Genomic DNA, 13366 nt, shown 5'->3' on the forward strand with positions numbered 1-13366 from the left:
AAGCACACATATTTTTTGCAAAGTCCTTATAATTCAGCCTCTTTGGTAAAGTCCAATCAAAATATTTTTTTACAAATACGTTTGAGAATAAAGATTTTTTTTGTATTCATTCACTTCTTGTTGTGTTTTTTATGCCCACGTTGGATTTTTTCAAATTAAAATCTGCGTGTGTTGCGAATACTTACCTGATGTGTAGAAATCATTATGCTTACACTTAAAAATGAAATAGCAATACCATCAATATTACAGCTCATTTTAATTATCCGTTAAAGTACCCTCAGTTTTTATCCGGTGGCATAGCAGCTCGTAGAATGGCTCTGAGTTTTTTTTTTTGGTGTTTTGTTTTTCAAGTACAGACTTACCTCGTAGCTTCATCTTTTGACTGATTTGAGATCTAATTGTAGGCAAAGCTATTGAGAATTCTTTCTTTCTTGAAGGTTTTTATGCTAAGGTACTCAATAATGTGTGATATATGTGGATCCACTGGTACACTTACGACATAACAATTCTTGCAAGAGTTTATAGTAATTACCGCGACTCTAGGTGGATTTTTATCGGAACAAATTATTATTTATTCCAGGATTAAATTAAAGATGAAGTTCAGTATATTATTTAATTCACAATTGGTCAATAAGTTATACGAGTTTTTGGAAAGTTCATCCTTTATATGTATCTATAGTGTTTTAAACGGCGTATTTTCTGGCTGGATAAGAAGAATAACTTACGTTAATGTTACATATTTCTCAAATTATTTTCTTATAGATGAATGGGCTGTGATTAGTAAAAGACAAATAGAAATAAAATACTTGCAATATGAAGAGATGGCTGTAATTTTATCATTATGTTTTTATAAACATATGGACTCGTTTGCCTATGCCCCGCATGACCACGTGGTTAAGGCACTTGACTCGTAATCTGAGGGTCGCACCAAACATGCTCGCTCTTTCAGCCGTGGGGGCGTTATAATATTACGGATAATCCCACTATTATTTGGTAAAAGAGTAGCCCAAGAGTTGGCGGTGGGTGGTGATGATTAACTGCATTCCCTGTGGTGTTACACTGCTAAATTAGGGATGGGTAACGCAGATAGCCCTCGACTAGCTTTGCGCGAAATTAAAACCAATCAAATCAGTTACCTAAACACATGTGAAATCATACAGGTGTTTGGACTATAAAAACGTTTTACTATATATTTTGTTTTTTCTTTCACACAAGTATGAAAAATTAGCATAAAATCACGTTCTAATAAGCGAACAGCTTAATGGAGAAAAGAAATGCGCAGAGTAACGTTAAGTTACAGTATGTATTTGTTTCCATTGTTTTTCATAAGGGTAATTATTTCATGTATAGCTATTTATTTTTTCGCAAATGTAATAACGCCTTGCTGTGTATCGTAGCGTCTGAAAGTTTATTTTATACATACAAATAAATCTGATGTAAAATAGTAGCTCTCAAACTTTTTACCTCATGTTTGGAACGGGCGTGGCCAAATAGACATCTTGTCGGACTGCGGATCCTAAGATAAAAAGAAAGAAAAAGAAAAGAAGGCCCCCCGCTAATACAGCGGTAAGTCTACGGATTTACAACGCTAAAATCAGGGATTCGATTCCCCTCGGTGGGCTCAGTAGATAGCCCGATGTGGCTTTGCTATAATAAAACACACACAAAGAATAAAAAATCGTGCCGCACAGTTTGAGGCAGTGGATGCGTTGTAACAGTGACAGTAACATTTTACTATTGGGTTAGAGTTTCCAAAGAGTTAGCAGTAAGTTCTGTTAACTGGTTGCGTTCTCTTTAGTCTAACAGTTCGAAATTAGGGACGGCTCTGAGTAAATAGGATTGGGAAATGCCTTGCGCGAATATACGAAACGAACAAATAACTACATCAGAGACTCCTTCACGAACCACAACTAATCTCAAGAACGCACATAAACTCATACAGATGTATCTGCGAATGCCATTTCTACGATATATAAAAATGGTACCGACAAAGATATGTAAGTTAGTAACATTTCCAAATAAAGCATTTATTATAATAACAGTAACGTTTCTCTCTCACATTCGCTAGGTATATGAAAAACTTTACCTTCAAAAACCGTTTTTCAGAATGCATACACATCTCTGGGCTCCGTGAACTATAGGTTAAGAATTACAATATTAAGTTTGTGAAGAAAACAGTATCAACAAAAGTATGATTAAAGAAAAACAAGAGTAAAAGAGAGATTGATGAGTGAATACAAAATGTACATATTTCTCGATTGCAAAGTTGAAGATTTGCCAAATATTTACATTTTAAATTAGAACTTACTCGAGTTTCTGGTGCATCAGTTTGTCACAAGAAGTTTTTATACATACACATGTAATAGACTGTGCCTATTTCTCTTTTTTGGTAACTAAAGCACGTACTAACTAAACATTTGAGCTGTCTGCGAGTTATTTTCTTATTGCATTTCTCAAGGCAAGTACGTCACGTGCTACATTTCTCCCAACGATCCTTTTAAGTCAACAAGGCCAACTAATGGAATTTTTCATATTTTTTAAAGTGTGTCCTTTTAATTTTCAAGACATTGGTGTAGAACATTAAGACTCGATTTTTATTCCAAATAAAAGTGCAGTATTTCGGCATTTTATTTAGTAATTTACTTTCTTTGTCGAAATACCGCTTTCAAACACCGAGTTCTAAATAAGCAATCGGTTGTCAAAGTTCGTTTTCATCATGATACAATAGCACAGAAAAAAGTTGGGATAAGACCTTTACTAAAACACTTCTACACTGCGGCATCTTACAAATAAACACGCTTCTATCTAGCTTATTGGTGATTTTAGAACTGGCTTATTACACTAAACTTCGGCGTTTAATACCCGCGATGGGCACAGCCCGGATGATTCCTTGTGTAACTTAACGCGTAGTAATAACAAAACAGAACGAAAAACTTTTCAGTCAAGCTCCATTTTTTTAAATGTGCTTGATGCTCATAAAAAACAGTCGCATAACTTTAATATTCAAGGAAATTACACGAAAATTCTTTTAACCCTTGATTCTTGTTCGAAATAAACAGTTTTAAAGCATCATCTCTTCAAATAAAACATTTTCAAACTTGAACATTGTCAGGAATAATGGTTTTTGAAACCTCAGTCTTTTAAAGAACCTCTACGTTTGGAAGACACATGTTCGCCCATTCAGCCGTGGGGGCGTTATAAAGTGACGGTCAATCCCATTATTCGTTGGTAAAAGAGTAGTCCAAAAGTTGGCGGTGGGTGGTGATGAGTAGCTGCTTTTTTTCTGGTCTTACACTGCTAAATTGAGGATGGCTAGCGCAGATAGGCCTTGTGTTGCTTTGCGCGAAATTATAAAAAGAAACAAACATTTTAATCGAACCCACTGGTCCAGTTTTTAGTAATATATATTCGTCTGGCACTAAGTGGGTTCTCCAGTACCATGTAAAGGCTGAGGTAAAGTGAAATCATGTAGCAGGCATGCCAAAAATCGTGGTTTAACTGCAGATCACGCAAATGCTGCGACAAAATATTCGTTCTATAGTGAAGTTCCTAAGAACAATAAGAAGAGTATTAACAGCCGTGGATCTAAATACCAACCAATCACCCTCCCACCTTTTTTTTTTTTCAATCTCAAGATATTTCCCATGAAATGATGTCAGCTGGCTTCCGCCATTTGACCCTCAAAAACAAACAGTAAAACCCACAAATCCTATCAAATGCCTTTATTTTTGAAATTTCTAAAGAAATACCCCTCCTTCATCGTTGGCGGAAAGTTTGAGGGTTTATCAAAATGGAATATCGTTGTACACGATAGGCATAGCACGAATGGTCTCTTGTTTAACTTTAAGTTTAACAACAAACAAGTTACAGAAATATGATATTATAACATGAGAAAGTGTAAGGCAAGATGTACAACTCTAAAGTTTTCGGGCCATACGTTCTGTACGTTCAGTATGAGGTACCGATATATTGATTACCCATAGGGCATTAACATATAAGTACGTTTTCAGTTCATTCATTCCTTCTATGAGTCAATAGGAAATTTGTGGACTTAAACGTTAAAACCCGGGGTTTGATTCCCACTGTGAATAGATCGCAGATAGTCCATTGGATACCCCTATTGAAGAAGCAATGGGACAGCAACAGCATCTTGTAATATACTCAAATTATTTTTCAAGGTCGTTTATCGTGTTCCGTGAGGTCATGCTTCACACTGCTTATTTATACTTCTATAATGTATTTAGCCATTTTATCACTTATGTCCTCCGGTGGGTCAACTACAATTTTCCGGACTTCCAACGCTAAAATTCGTGGTTCGACTTCCCATTAGCTCAGTTAGCGAATTCTGCAGTCTTGCGCTGAAACAACAACAACAATCGTCGCTTGTTAATTACAGGTCTGGCCTTCCGAAAATAAAGAAAACCACAAACATCCGGATATATGCAAAACATTATTCCAAATTTGAAAGTCGTAAAAAAAATCATACTTGCTGGTGAAGTGCACACATGTAATAAATAACACTTAAGATTCTGTATGTTACGAATAGTACAGTGGCCCATTGAGGCAACAAACTTTTGAGGAGGAAAGAACAAAGACAACACAATATATATATACGTCTGTCTTTGTTGCCGCTCTAAAAGAATAGTATGAAATGCACATTTAGTATTGTCGAGTGCGAATGTTATTATCACTTGCTTTCCATAAATGGACTGATGATCCTAGTGTCCAACGTAAGTGCCTCCCAGTGACACGGTGGTATGTATGCGGACTCACACTTCTAGAAACTAGGTTTTGATAAGTATGGTAGGCAGAGCAAATATAGCTCATTGTACAGCTTAATTCCAAACAAACCATCGTATGTGGTGTCCTGTCTCTTCTGCGTAGTGATAATGATCGGTATTTGGATGGGATCAGGAAACACGTGCAAACCAGGATGATGGGGTTTATCTGATAACGATGAAGGCAAAACGCATATCACAAGTAGAATAATTCTGAAGATCTTTTCTTAAATAATTACATATTTGTAATGGTGCATATTTACCATTTTTTATGGATTTTTTTTTCTGTGTGTGTGTGATAAGGCTGTCATTACTTGAAACGCAATTGCAAGATAAACATATGCACTGTAAGACATGTAAGATAATACGGGATGTCCAGAAAGATAGATCACCGCCAGAAAGTGGTAATACTCTCCTCTCTTTGCTTATATATAAATAATTCATATAAGGATATAATATTAAGCCATGACTACATAACAATTTATCTAATTTGCTAAACGTTACTGTTAGCGCAGCCTCTAGGGGGACATGTTTTCTTTGCAACACGTACACGCAGATAAATATACTAAGTAAGTTTGTTTTTGGTTTTTTTAATTTCACACTAAGATACACGCTAGCCGTCCATAATTTAGCACTGAAAGACTAGACGGAAGGCAGCTAGTCATCACCACCTCCCAGTACTTTAGCCGCAAGTTTGAAGGCTTACAACGCTAAAAATAAGGTTCAGTAACCATGGTGGCAGTGCATAGATAGCCCATTGTGTAGCTTTGTGTTTAACAACAACCAAGCCATAACTAGTCCTGTAAACATTTACAGAAGGTAACCATTACAAGATTCCTACTGAATAGAACAGATTCGTCTTGTTTGACTACTGTTTATTTCTTAAATTATCAATATCTTATTCTATTACGACAGTTTGTGTACGAGCAAGAGTTAGGGTTAAGACTAAACGTCAGAAGCTGAGGAAATATTTATTGTGTTTCATAACGGTTGCAAGACAGCGATTTCTGGAAAATATCTTACCAAGTATGAAGATATGCAAGTTTATCCATATCAGCGTAATTGATAAGTATTTTAAAGTAACTAGATTATCTTACATGGACTATTACTTATTGCTGTGGTGAACAACAGATATACAATCGAGAAGTCTGATTTCATTCTAGCCCATGAAAAATAAAACGATAATGGGTCGAATACTGTTCACTATCTGTTCTATACGTAAAAAGAGAATAAAAAGTCAAATATTGTTTATTATGTCCAGAAAAATACAAGTTAGCAAAGACTCACATTTTCATTTATGTGTATACTTCAGATATATCTAAAACAATCGCATACACTACACTAAAAGCGAGTGTTCTTATACATTTCCAACCAATGGTATTTATGTCTTTTTGGGAGTCAACAGTTGTGACTTCTTTCCTGTCCCATTTAGTGTTTTTGTTTCTTTTTAGCGCAAAGCTATAAAGTAGACTGACTATCTGAGATCATACGCCTTGTGGGAATATAACTCTGAATTTTAGAGTTGAAAAATCCGTAACTTTTTCGCTAACTCACCGCAAGAACGTGCACTGTATTTTGGGGCTATGAGTGTTCCATAAACTTACTATTTGGCCAAAAAAAGTAGCCTAAGAGTTAGTGGTGGATGCTGTCAATTAGCTACCTTCATTTTAGTTTGTTAGTTCAAAGCTGGAAATGACTGCGAGAAGAAGAAAAATTAGCTTGCGCGAAAATATCTAAACAGACGGGTTTCTTTATGCGTTTCTGGTAGGGTTTTAACAACATATTTATAAGGGCTCTTACTTAAATCCTAGCATAGCCAGGTGGATAAGACATTCGACTCATGATTCGAGGGTTGCGGGATCGAGTCCCCATCAGACTAAACATGCTTGCCCTTTCAGCCGTGGTGCATTATAATGTGACAGTCAATCCCACTATTCGTTGGTGAAACAGTAGGTCAAGAGTTGGCGGTGGGTGGTGATGACTAGCTGCTTTTCCTCTAGTCTTACACTACTAAATTAGGGAAGGCTAGCGCAGATAGCCCTCGTGTAGCTTTGCGCGAACATTTAAAACAAACCAATTCATTTAAATCTACTGATTTTATCTATAGTTTTATTTGTATGGATTCACATAATTGTCTTATAAAAGCAGATACTTAAAGAAACTCTAAATAATCTCTTTATATATTAAACCTCATTTCAACGGCTTCAGCGCGCTGAAAACATATGTCAAGGATTATGAGACATTATAAAATTAGATCTAGAACGATTGTTTTAGGCTTGACCTTGGTTAGCATGCTTGAAGTTTATGGTTTGCGACCTCTTGTCGCAAAATCGATCTCTTCACACTGGGACTGTGGATGCATTATAGCAGTGACTGGCAAATCCTACATTTCGAATAAAGCGGTGGGTGCCTTTGACAATCTGCCTTTCTTTCATCTATTTTATCAGTTTAAAATTATGGACAGCCAGTGCAGGCGCAATCCCAAGTAAATCAAATGAAGCGAAGTTGAGAGTGTAAACTGTTCCTTCTCTTATGTCCGTGTTACTTTGTATTTACGATAATTTCAGGTACTATTATTTGAAAATTCGAAGCATGATGTTCTTTAAATTTGCAAATTCATGTCATTAGAAGGTCATGGCAGGAAGTAATTTAAATATTAGGTTCAAAATGCTCAGTTATCGTTTCGGAAAAGTTATCTCATCACTATTAACAAATAGAAGATTCCCCAATGGTAAAGTCATAAGTTGAGGGACCTTACAACGTAAAAATCCGGGGTTCGATTCCCTGGGATGGGCACAGCAGATAATTCGCTGTGAGTTTTCTTTAAAACAAACAAACAGTATATAGCGGAATTTTATTTTTCCAATAACATATGCACCTGTATTTTGGTAAGTAATTTATTTATAGTTCATATTTTAGCTAAATTATATTTCGATGTAATCTCCACATATTTTGATGCATGAACCTCAGAATCAACATTCAGACTCACACATACGCATATAAAAAATATCTCTAAAATGAGGCCTGGTGGTTATGGCATTCGACTCGCAATCTAAGGATCGCGGGTTCGAATCCAAGTCACACCAAAATGCTGCCCTTTCAGCCATGGGAGTGTTATACTGTGGCAGTCAATCCCACTATTCGTTGGCAAAAGAGTAATCCAAAAGTTGGCGGTGGGTGGTGATGACTAGCTGCCTTCTTTCTAAATCAGGGACGGCTAGCGCAGATAGCCCTCGTGTAGCTTTTTGCGAAAGATAAAACAAAACAAAACTATTTAAAGCACCATCTATATTTAAAATAATCAAGGTTTCATTTATACGTCCGTGTTACCTTTTACAAAATTTTGTTCAATTCTATAATTATTTGATAATATTGCAGTCATAAGTAAGTATTTATGACTCAAACGAAAAGAAGTTATAACTGAATTGCATAGCAAATCAAAATTAAAATACTTCTAATTATTTTAAACTAAGGTTAGCATGTTACAAGTGCATATTTAACGTAATCATTTACGGTACACTAAGTTAATAACGCAAGTCCGTATTTACCAAGCGTAAACAATTATAGACCGAGAATGGTAATAACAGCACATTAATAAACATGTGCTGGAATGTTCAAAAAGTTCAACATCTTGGCTTATAAATGTAAAATTGCTTTATGTGGTTTTTATCGAGTATTAAAATTATTTTGTAGATAATATTTCACGTGGCTACTTCATCAGTTTTTGTGTGTTTGTTGACTTGACTTTCTTTTATTTTCAATAAACAGGGTTGGCTCAACAGTAAGCTTAGGCTTATGATGCTATAATTCATGGTTCAATCCATGTGATGTATAAAATGCATATAGACTATATTGTGTAGCTTTACGCTAAAACACAGAAGTGCATGTCTGATGATTGGCAAGCAGTATTCATAAATCACGACGGATGATGACTCAATATTTATTTCGTGATGCAAGATTAGCCAGTTGATAATTTTACCAAAAGTTTGAAGGAATAAGTAAAAAAAGGGAATACAATTAGGCCTATAAAGATCAGCATCGATAAACCAATAGAACATTTTAATATCTGTTGAAGTCTTCTGTTAAAATATTAATTATCACACACACACAAGGTGACCACATTGACCTGTTTGATAACTTGGTTTATTTTTAAGTATTTAATAATAATAATAACAGAATTAATTTCGTCAGACGAGATTGTTTTGATGAATAACTATAATAAATTACACGTAGCAATAAAATCCGACTGCCAGCTGTGCTTAATGCATACAATCAAATGGACTCCATTTGCCATTTATACGTTTGTTGTCTGTTCATTATTTGTATGTTATTCGCTTACTTTCTAACGGATGTAGAAGTAACACTATCGACAATATTTTTTTACACTTATACCGGATCTTATCGAGTGAATTGGACCATAAATTTTAAAAAGTCGAACTTAGAACACTTTTATAAAAGTGTAATGTTGTTTCGGTGTTTGTGTCTGTGAAGCGTTACAGATGACTATTGATTCTTGTTTCCACTTGGCTCTTTACATGCCCACTATTGGTTTTCGATTAAAAACATGCACAATATTTTAGTGTCTTTCAGTAATCTGTCTGTTTATGGAGAAATGACGAACAAATATGCTTGGATTATTTTCTGTAATTCACTAGCGCCATCAGTTAGATTACCTTATTAAATATGAAGCAGAAGTACATGTTGTGGTTTATTGGAGGGTTGACGTAATTGTTTGTTTGTTTTTTGGATTTCGCGCAAAACTACACGAGGTTCATCTGCGTTAGTCGTCCCTAATTTAGCAATGTAAGACTAGAGGGAAGGCAGCTAGTCATCACCACCCACCGCCAATACTCTTTTACCAACTAATAGTGGAATTGATAGTAACGTTATAACGTCCCCACGGCTGAAAGGGTGTGCATGTTTGGTGCGACAGGGATTCGAATCCGCGACCCTCGGATTACGAGTCGAGTGCCTCAACCACCTGGCTATACCGGGCTTGACGTAATTTTACAGTTAACATTGCATAGTAGTAATGGTTTCGCAGTACTGATTTTTCAAAGGCTGTTAAGAAAGATAACGCCTTCTGAGCTTCGTTGTTTGTACAGTTTTAACGCAAAACTGTACAATATACTATTTACATGGCGTTCTACAAGTGATAGCGTTATAAGCCCTTAAACCCTTAAACATGCTGCTAAACCACTGGAGAACATTGAATTTTACGCAGTTGAAAACATTGTACTTTGTGGATGCAAACTTTTTGTGGAAAGCTCGGTATCACATGATTGCATCATCAGATATTAGTGAACAATACTGTTTAGGTACGTGTGGGATCTCTATGATTACGGTTGTTTCTACTTTTGTGTCTGTTGATGAAAAAGAACTCGAGGACTCAATGATAAGTCAGTGGGCTTATAACGCCGAACGTCGTCGTGTTTTGATATCCGTGGTGAACAGAATATAGGTACCCCATTGTGTAGCTTTGTGCTTTACAACAAACAAAAAGGTTTTAAAGGTTTAATTGAATTTATATAAGTACTGTTGGTACTCGTGCTGGTATTCCACAGTTTAAAATAAATTGAACTGTATTTAAACGACAACGTGCAACTATTTATTTTAAAATCAAGAACTTTAACGTTTTAAAAAGGCGCAATAATTTATTGTATAAAGATAAAAGCTAAATATACAATTAAAAACTCTATACATTTAAAGCTCTACATGTTTAGATGGAAAACATTCTACCATCTTCAAAATACCAGAAGAAACATAGGTAATTTCATTTTTACAAGCAAGTGCTCGTGTATAAGTTACATTTATATGGTGCTCTCTAGAGAATATATTTCAAAAAATATCTTTGTGTTGCACATGGACCGAGATCTTTATTCAAAATTATTTTATGTTCAACAATTTCTAAGTGATTCAACTTTGGGCATGATGGTTGGTAAAACAAAACACGCGGTTCTGTTAACGAACTAATGAATATTTGTAGTAAAATTCGTTCAGCTACCAGTTTGATCGTTAATATTGACCTCATTCATTGAAGTTGCACACTCAGTCCTTTTTTGGTTTCAACTTTTTTCACACCTAAGTTGTTTTTGATTAGACATCATGATTGTTTGTCAATACACACCAACAGACCACAAAAGTGAGAGAGTGACACTCGATAATAACCAACACTAGCTTTGGGATCACAATTCTATTATTCGAACCAACTAGATTCTTTAGAATACATGATGGCAATTTTAGGCCTAATGTAACATTTAATTGTAGGGTGTAAAGATCTACCTCTGCACCAAATGTGAAAACAAAAACCATGAAAGTACGTTTTTCTATCAAATAAAATTTCCATGTTTTCGATGCGAGAAAAAAAAAGGAAGAAATTCAATCAAAATTGGAAATTTTATTGCTTTGAAATTTGAAATGTGAAGTAAGGGTCCAGTAGAGCACATCCACGAAATATATGCGGTTGTTTGGATTATCACAATCCGAACAAGAGCAAGTGAAAAATCGCTAAACTTTCACTCCTGTTAATAACACAGTGTGTTATGCAGGTTGTTTTGGCTGCACGACACCATGTATTTTGATCTGTGCACAAGAATGATTCTATAATATATTGAAAAACCACAGAAATTTCACATTATTTTCCTGTTTTATGTTTCACGCAAAGAGTTTTGATACAAATTTAATATGTGTAGCCCTTAGAAAATCACAAATACTTGCTTCGTAGAAATATAAATATTTCTCATTTTAGAAAAAAAAAAGTTTTATACAACTTATGATTAGATTTATTTTCTGAAAAACGAACACCTTCAGAATGCTTATAATTATGCGATCTGCCTGTTTTCAAAACCACCTATCATTTGAATTAATCGTGTTACCATCTAAATGTAATTCAAGTGAATAAAACATTCATACCTTTCTCCTTTCATTAATTTTATTTTATATTTTACTCGCTGATTTAACGCCCTAGTGGCATCACAATGTGCCTGCGGATTTACAACGCTAGAAACTACTTGCAATTAAGTCCCAAGCTGGTGCAGCGGTTGTCTATGGATTTACAACGCTAAAATCAGGGGTCCGATTCCCCTCGGTGGACTCGGCAGATAGCCCGATGTGGCCTTGCTATACGTAAAAAACACAAACACAATTACAAGTAAACATAAAAACTGATATATTTCTACATTAAACTACACGCGTGCGAAACACGTGTTTGTATTAACATACCATACTCATTCAAAGGGGAGTTGAAGAGACTTTTAGTTTTCTGAATATTCCTAGTTATTTCCAAACACTAACTTGAGTTGGTTCTAGGAAATTCAAGTCAAAATAACTATCATGAAAGGTGGTAAACATGCATTTCCTGATATTTAAGTGGAAAGCGTGTGTATATGTGTTTTATTATAGCAAAGCCACATCGGGTTATCTTCTGAGCCCACCGAGGGGAATAAGTAGAAAGCAAACACTAACGTGCTGAAGGACTAGGTTTATAACGATATGACTTGTAATTGGTTAGCCACAAATGTTTACCACGTGCTCAGTTTATATTATATGAAAAAATAACGGTGTGAAAATGAACCTTATTTCTTCCTCCTCTAAGCTATTCAGGAGAATCCCATGGTAATATATCTCCATGAGAGATGATCGAGAATTGTAATAGCCTGGTGAAGAAAAATCATTTATAATTTATATTCTTTATATATCTGTAACTTAAATTTATTTCACTCAGAGAACAGCCCTGTAGCAATCGTTTTAGGTCTAGAGTCTCATAATCAACCTTGCAGAATGCGACGCTAGTTGTTCCTTTTCAGGCAAATTGCAGAATAACAATACAGATCTTGATTATTGTTAGATAACTATTTACCCCGACTGATGTGTGCGGAAGAACGTGATTCGGTCTTTGTTATTATCAAAAAGTTGTTTACCCGCATTATAATGTGTGGGTGTTATGTTATTGAGTTTTAGTTATTATCATATGACTACTTACCTAGATTGATGTTTCCACTTACTCTTGTAATGAGAGAGAGCACAAACAAACTATAAGGAGAAAAACACGTGATACTGACATACAAGCATATTACCTGCTTGCTATCTTTAACTTGGATATGCTATCACGGGTTGCTTAGAGTGATGGCATACAGTTCAAATGGGATTCCAGAGCAGGTTTGACACCTTCATATTAAATTATCCTCCTTTGATAATAAAGACTCACATTTTTAGCATAATGGCAAAACATTCTGATTAATGTTCAGGCTTTGTTGAAATGTTTTGATATATAAAGACTCTTTGATCCTAAATGTTCCCTATTTCGAACTATATCCCAGGGTTGAATGTTCATTGGCATTTGTGTTCAAACATTCCACTTAATACAATAATAGAAGCAACGCGTGACCCTTTTTATGTATGGTAGCTCAAGAGTTGGCAATGGGTAGTGATGACTAGCTGCCTTCCCTCTAATCTTATACTAATACATTAAGAATTGCTAGCGCGGATAGCCCTCGTATAGCTTTGCGCGAAATTCCAAAAACAAACAAACGATCGCATTGTTGTAAGCAGCAAGGTTTGAGTGGTCATGCCATTACCACAGCTGAAGA

The 13366-nt window shown here is 35.4% G+C and overlaps 1 protein-coding gene across 11 annotated transcripts in view; it reads left to right on the plus strand.

Annotated features, from left to right (window-relative positions):
- The window catches only part of LOC143235440 (uncharacterized), a 203066-nt gene that overhangs the window by 96698 nt on the left and 93002 nt on the right, over positions 1-13366 (plus strand). The gene's annotated exons all lie outside the window — the stretch shown is intronic.

This window comes from Tachypleus tridentatus, chromosome 12, assembly GCF_004210375.1.
Source record: "Tachypleus tridentatus isolate NWPU-2018 chromosome 12, ASM421037v1, whole genome shotgun sequence".
Lineage (NCBI taxonomy): Eukaryota > Metazoa > Arthropoda > Merostomata > Xiphosura > Limulidae > Tachypleus > Tachypleus tridentatus.